Source organism: Peromyscus leucopus, chromosome 1 (genome assembly GCF_004664715.2).
Source record: "Peromyscus leucopus breed LL Stock chromosome 1, UCI_PerLeu_2.1, whole genome shotgun sequence".
Taxonomy (NCBI): Eukaryota; Metazoa; Chordata; class Mammalia; order Rodentia; family Cricetidae; genus Peromyscus; species Peromyscus leucopus.
The window spans coordinates 68,161,895-68,171,398 of record NC_051063.1 but is presented as its reverse complement, the minus strand read 5'-3'; the positions used below and the strand labels follow the sequence as shown (position 1 = coordinate 68,171,398).

Genomic DNA, 9,504 nt, shown 5'->3' with positions numbered 1-9,504 from the left:
TGGCTCTTAGCCCAACATTGTTCCCTTCATTACATTCCACAGGGCCTCTCAGCCAGTTAATGTTTGCACTGGGAGGTCCAAATATCCAGCAATCAGCACTGAACTTTTCTCTTTCTGTTGAGAATTGCAGTTTTCAAATGCGATCACTGGCTTTGGAGAAAAACTCACAGGTGAACACAAAAGCCCTAATTTACATTTTATTCACAAACAATAACATTTGCAGCAGTTTCTCCATGTGTGCCCATAAAGGAGTTTTAGAAGACGCCTGGCTTTTTAAGACTTTATGGTGGCTGGAATTGGTTTACCAATTTAAGGGCAGTCATTCCATTTATTTACTTTTTTAAAAAATCCTAAATAGCATAAGAGTATTTTATTTTAGCATGCTAGAAGCACAGTACACTCCACATTGTTAGTGCATGTGCTCACGTGGGAAACAACAGTCAGAAATGAATAAACTAATTTGAACCAGTTTCAAGCACACAGCGTTTAATTAAATCCCCATCTCAGAGAGGATTTTAAAGGTTGGGATTTTCAGAGCACGTGGACTTGTACTCGGCATCTTGGCCCCAGCCCTGAAACACTTTGCCAAGTGGCCACACTGACCAGACATGACTGGAAAGAACACTGGAGGCATGCAGAGCATCTTGTGTCTTATGGGGGGTGGTGATGGCAGGGGGGAGATGCAGGGTAGATTGGTATGGATTGGAGGGCTGCAAACCGAGTATGTAGCCCTCTACCTGTAATGGATCCTTGGAATCCAGAATCTTCCGCAAAGCCCTGTTTGAAGGGGGTGTTGCTGACAAGGTGACATTGAGCCTACAAGACCCAGCATTCCCTAAAGACTGCCCTGGGAAGTGATAAGCTGTAGGCTTGGCCTTCCAGAGGTGGCTGGGTAGTGCAGCCCTCTGCAGACCCAGGGGCCATACTGGAGGGCATACACTTCTAGAGAGTTCACTATGGTGGTTCTGCTAAATCTACTAAGTAGGTCAAGGAGCAGAGAGGCCCCTCTTCCCGCTTCTTCCTCCGCCGTCTTCAGTCCTTCACCCTGCCTCATTCTTCTTGAGGGACAGCATTTTCTTGGGGCTCGAAGTGTAATGAGGGCAAAACTACTCTCACTCACCATTAGCCAAAATAAAAAAAAACCCTGAGGAAACGGTCCCTGCCCGAGGTTGGTTTCACCCCCAGTGTTTGAAAAGCCATAGTTTATTTCTTCTCATTGATAGTTTTGTCTGTGTTCATAGTGACTTGTAGTCTTTTCCACTCTCTTCCTTTGTCTCATCCCCCCTTCTGTCACTGAACCCTTCTTCTTCCCAAATAACATCACCCTTCCCTGTAAGTCCTTCATATGTGTGTGACCCACTGAGTTTAAGTGGGCTTGCCTGCATGGGCATGGACAGGAGGTTATTTCCTGGAGCATGGGCAACTTAGCAGCGCCTACACCATTGAATAAAGTGACACCCGATTCTCCAGCCATCACTAGCTTGTCAATAGTTCCCCAAGGAGCGGTGGAGCCTTAAGACTCCTCTCCCTCCCATGATGAAAAGCTGAGGGACCCTTTGGGTGAAGGACTTGTGCAGATAACCTCAGCTGCAGGGAGCTCATGAATGCCTTCGCATGTCGTGTCCAGAAGTTGCTGTTTCGCAGCAGCCTCCTCAGCCTCTCTGGCTTGCATGATCTTTACATTCCATCTACCTCCTTGTTCCCTGAGCCATATCTTAGACTCCAAGGCTTCGAGAGTGACCACAGGAGCTTCTGACATTTCTCCCACAACTGATTGGGTCAGCAGATCAGAGAGAAGCAAGGCTTCCGTCCTTCCAGCCTCCAGTGCTGCTTCCCGACGCTGCTCCTTCACAGCTGCAGGATCACTACAACGGATTGGTGGCTCTCAGAAGCCACGGCACACCACAGGACACCAAAGGTTCCTGCTCATTCTCCAAAGATTTGCTGAGAGGAGCAGGTGGGCACATTCATGGGAGAGAAAGGTTCAGAAGAGGCTCCTGAGCCCAGATACAAAGTGGGATGCCCTGGAGGGCCAGGCAGTGGGGTTCAGAAACTACCCTGAGTTGCAAAGAGGAACAGCTAGAGAGGCAGGATGCCCCAGATGGTTGCAATGAGGAACAGAGGAAGGAGGAAGGGAATTAAGATGTCCTGCTGTGAATATGGGATTCCCCCAGGTAAACTCTCCCAGCTTCCTTACTAGCAAAATGGCTCTATTTCTGAGGACAAAGGTCTTGGGGTGAGATCTTGCTCAATCATCTTTCTTCTTTTGTGATCTTTGCTGAGATTCCCGGAGAAGAGTCAGAACCACGGCATGCCTGTTTTTTGGTGAGATAAGGGACTTTCAGAGAGCCTAGTTCCCTGGCAGGGAAACAAGATAAGGTCAGAGGAACCTTAACTCTGAAGCAGCTACTCAGCCCTTCAGCTTGTCAAAGCACAGATCCTTAGGGTATTGTTTGTTCAGCTCACCCCAACACTTGGTTTGGTAAAAGGATTTGAAAGTCCAAGTAGATGTTGACCATTTACTCATTTCTTCTAGGGTATGGCTGACAAAATAAATAAATAAAGCACATCCTTTTATGTTATTCTCTGTTTACTTCCCCGGGGGGGGGGGGGTCACTGAAATAAATGCCATTCTCCTGCCCCTTCCGCCTTCTATTCCATGATCCTCATTGAGTTCTATTCTGCCAGAATCTGATACCAAAAGCTGTCTCCATGGCAGTCATGGGATCCAGTCTCAGGTTGCTTCATTTCATTGAATGATGGAGGTTTCATTTACCCGCCATGATGATTCGTCTTCACTGTCAACTTGATTGGACTTGGAGTTACCTAGGAGATACACTATTGGGAGGGGGTGTCTTTGAGGCAGTTGACAGAGGCTGTTGACTGAGGAACTAAGACCCACCCTGAATTTGAATGGCACCATCTCTTGTATTAGTTGCCCAGACTGAAGAAGAGGAAAGGAAAGGGAAGGGGAAGGGAGGGAAGGGGAGGGGAGGGAGGAGAGAGAAGGGAAAGGAAGGGAAGGGGAGGGGAGGGAGGGACGGGAAGGGAAGGGGAGGGAGGGGAGGGACGGGAAGGGAAGGGAAGGGAAGGGAAGGGAAGGGAAGGAAGGGAAGGGAAGGGAAGGGAAGGGAAGGGAAGGGAAGGGAAGGGAAGGGGAGGGAAGAAACCAGAGCACCAACATTCATTCTGCTCTGATTCCTGACTATGGATATAATGTGCCCAGCTGCCTCATGCTTTTGTAGTCATACCTTTCTAGCAATAACAGGCAGTGTCCTTTCAAACTGTGAGCCAAATAAAACCCTCCCTTCCTTAAGTTGCTTCTGCAAGTATTTTGGTGCATCTGTAAGAAAATTCATTAATGTACTCACTATAAAATGAAAGATTGGGTGCTAAGTGTGCCCATGCTTAGGTAGGTGCTGTACGGACAGGATTCCAGTCACCAGCTGCCTTACTGTACAAGTGCTGGGAACTTTACATGTGACTTATGCCACTGGATGTAGAAGAGGAAAGTTACCTTTCTTGCCTACAGCAAGCAGGGGCAGCAATTGCTTCTTGAGCAAAGCTAAGCCACTTAAGACAAATGTGGTTGGAAGTAGAATAAGAAGAGGTGGCTCAGAATGACCAGAGAAGGTATGACAGGCCCTAGACTCTGGGTTATTACAAAAAGGCAAACTGGAGGAAAGCAAAAGAGATAAATTTATGCCATTTTAAGAGCTAGGAAATCCTAGCTCTCTTATTCCAGGGTCAGGGTACAATATTGGAGGACTTAGCTATCCACAATTAGACTCTCTAGAGAACTAAGTGACCTCTTCACTTTATCCAGAAAGTAGGGTGTCTTCCACTGAACAGAGACTGAAAGCAACAGATGACTTCTTAGAGATCTGGGTATGGATATGCCCTCTGCTGGGTTTCACTTCTTCTTTGCTTGTGCATATATTAATTTTTCAATTAAAATGATAAAGATTAGTCTGTAATATTTATGACTGGTGGCAGAAACCATTTAGGAAATTACCTCCAAAATGCATACAAAATGAAGGTAGTAGTAACAATAACTCACAGGAAATATAAGGAAGACCAGAGCAGGAGGCTGCAGAAACTGTGAAAGAGACAGAGCAGTGTGGGAGTTGCCACAGTACCCCCTTCTGCCCTTTGCTTTATCTTTGAAGAGAACACCTGAAGGTAAGTGTGGAAGCCAGCAGAGAGAGAGAGAGAGAGAGAGAGAGAGAGAGAGAGAGAGAGAGAGAGAGAGAGATATCTAATGGAGCAGAGCAATCCCACTCAACGGGGGAGGCAGAAGATATGTTCTCAGATTGAAAGAGCTCAGAGGTAAGCTTGCACCTAGCTACTGCAAGGTGAGCAGCGTATACAAGTGAGCAGAGCACAGATGCTCACGAGGTATAGATCAAGATGCTCAGGAAAGACAAACAAGAGCAGGTCTCCAGGAGCCAGAGTCACCTTTTGACCCTAGAGTTTGTCTGTCTGTCCTCCTATCACTTCTAGTTCTGTTATTGGGCTTGAGGACTCTTCCCCTTCCCCGCTCCCATGTGCGTAGCATCTTTTACCCTCTGATTCATGTGCTTTACTCTTCACTCTTGCTGATTTACTTCTTTTTCTTCTGGCTTGTACATATATTAATTTTCAATTAAAATTAGAAAGATTAAACAGCAATATTTATGACTGGTGATGGAAACCATCTAAGAAATTATCTCAAAGTGGCACTGGAGGTACATTCCCAGCCCTTCACAACTCGATTGCAATGCTCGTTAAGAGAGAGATCAATGTGAGGAAAGAGCTGGAAGCAGAATCAAATGGCTAAAGGAAGAAAGAAAAGAAGGGGTGAGAAATGGATGTTGGACAGGGCATTTGTGGCCACTGTACTCTACAGAAAGGGCAGAGCAGAGGTCAACAGTGGGTACCTGAAAGGTGTCTGGGTTGAGGTGAGTCCCCTGATTCCATATGTCAAATGCTGAGGGTCAAACTCTAGGTATCTCAGAAGCTGCTTCTGGGAAAGTTCTTCTGAAGAGTGGTAAGGTTTTCTAATATGGCTGGTGTCAGCCTAAGAAAAAGAAATGTATGCAGAGGCACTGTTGATGAAAACGTTCGTCCAAGCCCTTGTGAAAGACAGTTAAGTTGGACTTCATTCAGGGGAATCTAGGAAGGAACAGGATGCTGGGTTAGGACTCACCATTGATGCCAAAGGACATATGGCAGGGAGGAGTATTTATCACCAAAGAGTAGGTATGGATCAGTGAATGAATGCCTGCAAAGAAGACATGTCAAGGATGGATAAGGGGCTCCAGCAGACTGACATTACAAAATGAAGCAGGGCAAGGGGACAAGATAACAAGGGTTCTCAGACAGCAAGGGTGGGAGATCTTTGCTACCTGACTTGGCAGGATTCCCACGCAAACTGAACCCCATGAGGACGGAGGGAAGGCCTAATCAAATAGGGCTACAAGGAGCCCGACTTGGCATGGCTGGAGGAGAGGGCCTTGGTCAGCACAGATGGGGTCAAGAATGAGAGGAGCATGAATAACTACAGCAAGGATGCCTGGCTACCAGCTGAGGAGGAAAGAGAGGCCAGCGCCAGGCTAGACTTACAGTACACACCTGAGTGGGGGCTCGATGGTCCTTAAGGATTGTGTCCTAGAGTCTCTTCCAAGTTGGACGCTATGAAAGGGTGACCTTCCCATGTTGAGTGGCTTCTCACCAGTTGGGCTGTCCCTCTTCTTTAGCCCAGGATTCACAGAGGGGCAACAAAACAAAACAACAACAAAACAATTAAAAACAATTTCACCTTGAGATGAAGGCTCCTGTCTACTCACATCTGTGCATATGAAGAGGTGCTTTGTTTAAATGAGCTATTCCCCAGCTCCCTTGTGAGGGCTTCTGTTTGTTTTCTGTCTCTCTTCTCACTTCCAGAGCTGCTGAAGACACACACACACACACACACACACACACACACACACACACACACGCACGCACACGCACACATGCGCACACATGTGCACACACAGTTTCCTATGAATAAAAAAAAGTGAGAGAGAAAACAAAAAGCTGGCAGATGCTGACTTTTCTGCTTAACTGCACAGATTTTATGGTATTTCTCTGTTTTTCTCCCAAGACTCCCACCTGACCTCGCTCGCTCTCCAAATTCTCTCCATTGTGGCCAAATGCCACGGATCATGTGAGGCGGTTTGAGCCATGAAAACACGCTGTAAATGAGTGCCTCTGCCCTTTGATCTCAACCCTTCTCTGCCTTCTGCAGCAATCTCTTTTTCCTAAATGAAAAGCCCTTGATTAGCTGGCTCTTTTGACTTGTGACATAGAGAAAACCCTCACACAGCCTCCCGGCGCTAAAGGAAGCCTGTCGGAAGTGTTGAATACATTTGCATACAAGGTTTCAGCTTTTCAAGTAACATTTCAAGAACCAAGGAAGGCATACCAGCAGCAAATGCCCAGCAGACACCCACCCCCAACAGGGCAGGCAGAGAACAGAGGTGAGCAGACTCCTGAGTACCTATTTTGAATTAAATGTAAAAAAAGAAAGAAAGAAAGAAAAGGATGGGTGGGTTCAGTGGGTAAAATACTACATGAATACCTGAGTTCAAATCTCCAGCACCCACTTAAGAGCCAACGTGAGATAACCCAAATGCAGGGGGCAGAGACAGGTGGATTCTCAGAACTCACTGGCTAGTCAGTCAGTCTATCCAAAAGGGTGAGCAGCAAGCCAATGAGAGAGCCTGTCTCAAAAAAAGAAGGTAGAGAAGCAATTAAAAGACAATATCCTAACATCATCCTCTGGTCTCAACCAGTAGACACACACACACACACACACACACACACACACACACACGCACGCACGCACGCACGCACGCACGCACGCACGCACGCACGCACACACACGCACACGCACACAGAAAAAATAGACACTGCCATGATTAAAAATTTCAATGATTTCAACATCCAATTTAATGGAAAGCCCAGTATTTTTCTGACAAATACACACTGAGCCAAGCTCTTGGTCTGCCATCAAAGTCCACCATGCATGGCTGCGCTGTTCAGCCAACTGAAAAATCTAGCATTTTCCAGATGCACCTAGCTAGGCACAGCCATATTCCTAGCTCAAACATGACTCATTTTTTGAGATATTTCTCCCAGCCATCTGAGTAGATGTCCCAGTTTTAACCCAATTTGGGAAGGATCATATGCAGATGGGAAACACCAGGTCTGCAGAGTTCTCTGTCTCTGGTAGTGCAGGGCTGTGGCTAGAGGGAAGAATTCTAATTGTGTCTCTTATGAAACTCATGAATTATCCTGGTTTCTCCGTCACCTGTAACTTTGCTTATTTTCTGATTGCTGTTTTAAGTCTGTGCTCTGTGTTTCTAAATGGGAAAACTGCTGTGAACATGAAAAATATCCTTGGGAAAGTCTTCTCTTTGCTACTTAGCACAAGAGACCAACTGCCGGTTTTAATCTTATGCCCACTGGGACTGTGCAGAACTCTCTCTAAAACTGCAGTGTGTTCAAGTTTTTTAAGTATGTGAAAAACAAATTAAGAATAACTTAAGAGCTCTTGGCTCCCTGTGCCCCTATCCCCTCCCCCACTTCAAAGACATCTATAGGAACTTCAGGACAGAGCAGTGAGGGCGGGAAGATGCAGCAGTGAGCAGATGGCAGGAGGAGGGGATGGCCCCGCCAGCCATGGTCTCAGCTGCAGGCTGTGCATGCTTAGCCCTGATTGTTTCTTTCCCAGTCGGCAGGGCATTTTGTTCTCGTACCCTGGTACCACTAAGAAGCATAAGATGACACCATAATCTATCAAGCAACCTGCATATACTCCTGCTGGCTTGGGAGACATTGTTATGATGCTTTAGGTTCCAGCGAAATCTATGGGCGCTAACGGCGTCATCCCTCAACAGTGTGGCAAACCTCTCAAACGTAAGCATGAAGACCTCTGTGCGGCCTGAGGTAGACTTGAACACCCAGCCTCATGCCAGTGTTCACTTGCCCTTGTCTTGGGAAAGGCCCCAGTGCAGAGGGTACAACCCCAGCTTCCATACTGCCTTCTCTCTTGGTTTCACCACCAGCGTATTGGCACCTTGAGGCCACCGTCACTGCCCTCAGACACTCTTCTGACCACTATCAGCTTTCACCTCCCCCCCCCACCAGACGTCCTCCAGGAGGTGGGGGGAGGAGTGACTACAATCAAAAGGCATGCAACAACATTGCTCTAATGTAGCATCATAACCACGAGGCAACATTTGGTAGTCAAGTCAAAGCTTTTAATTTTGTTTTAGTTCCTTGAGAAGTTTGTCGTCTCCCCCCCCCCCCCCCGTGTACTTTGGTTATATTCACTCCTCCCCCAACCCCACCCAGGTCCACCACCCCTCTCCCTGCCACCTGACTTTGTGTCTTCCTCTTTCTCTTCTGTCCATCAATACCAATTTGTGCCGCCTGTATGTCCTCGGATGTGTGGCCTTCAACCGGAACGGTGGTGCCCAACCTTCCTAATGCCGTCCGTGACCCTTTAGTGAAGTTCCTCATATTGTGGTGACCCCACCAACCATACAGTTATTTCATTCTACTTCAGAACTGTAACTTTGCTATTGTTATGAATTGTAATGTAAATATCTAATAGGCAGGATAGCTGATATTCAACCCCCCAAAGGGGTCACAACCCACAGGTTGAGAACCACTGCTCTGAGCATGGGCAACCCACCAGGGGCTACACTCTCAAGGTAAGCTGCTGACTCACCCTTCTAGCTGCTATCAGTTGCTAATAACTCCTTAGCTAGGTCGGACTTTGTGCCTACCTTCCTTCTCCATAATGAGGTTTGGTCCCAGTTGAGCTTGCAAGGGACATGTTCAAGCTGTCATAAATTTTGGGTTTTTTTGTGATTATTATAATTACAACATTTCTCTTCCCCCTTCTTCCCTCTAACCCCTCTCATATAGCCCTAATTGCTCCCTTTCAAATTCAGGGCTTCTTTTTTCATTAATTGTTATTGCATGCATATATGTATATGACTTATGAAAGATGTCACCATTTTCAAGTGCACAACTCAGTGGCAATGGGAAGTCTCACTGCAGTATGCATCCTGCCGCTATTACTAATGATTTCATGCCGGGGCTGACTCTTGGTCCTGAGTTTGAGTAGTAAAGGACTCAGTGTCTTGGCTTGTGAATTCATAGAGATCCATGAGTTTCTTTTACTAGGATATATTTTATTTATTTAAGCTGTTCTTTGTTTCTGGGGATGAATCCCAGGGACTCTCTCATACTAATCAAGATGTGTAGTACTAGTCACACCTCCAGCTTTCAGGTAGGTTGGTTTCTGTAGTAACCTTCCCATCATTGTTACTTTATTGACGTTTAATAATCAACATGTTTATGGAGTATAATGGGATGATTCATTTTATATTAATTTTTAAAAGTAAAGCTAATATCTTCTTCCTTTCTTTTAAAATATCATTCATAATGCCTCTCTCTCTCTCTCTC

At 46.3% G+C, this 9,504-nt stretch overlaps 1 long non-coding RNA gene across 1 annotated transcript; it reads right to left on the bottom strand.

Moving 5' to 3' along the window:
• Positions 1-4,256: 4,256 nt before the first annotated feature.
• On the bottom strand, positions 4,257-5,930 carry LOC119087508. The gene is made up of 4 exons (XR_005090979.1): positions 5,614-5,930; positions 5,189-5,263; positions 4,920-5,059; positions 4,257-4,815 (listed from the first exon to the last, which is right to left on the bottom strand). It is a non-coding gene; the product is annotated as an uncharacterized LOC119087508 (long non-coding RNA).
• Between the last annotated feature and the right edge of the window lie 3,574 nt (positions 5,931-9,504).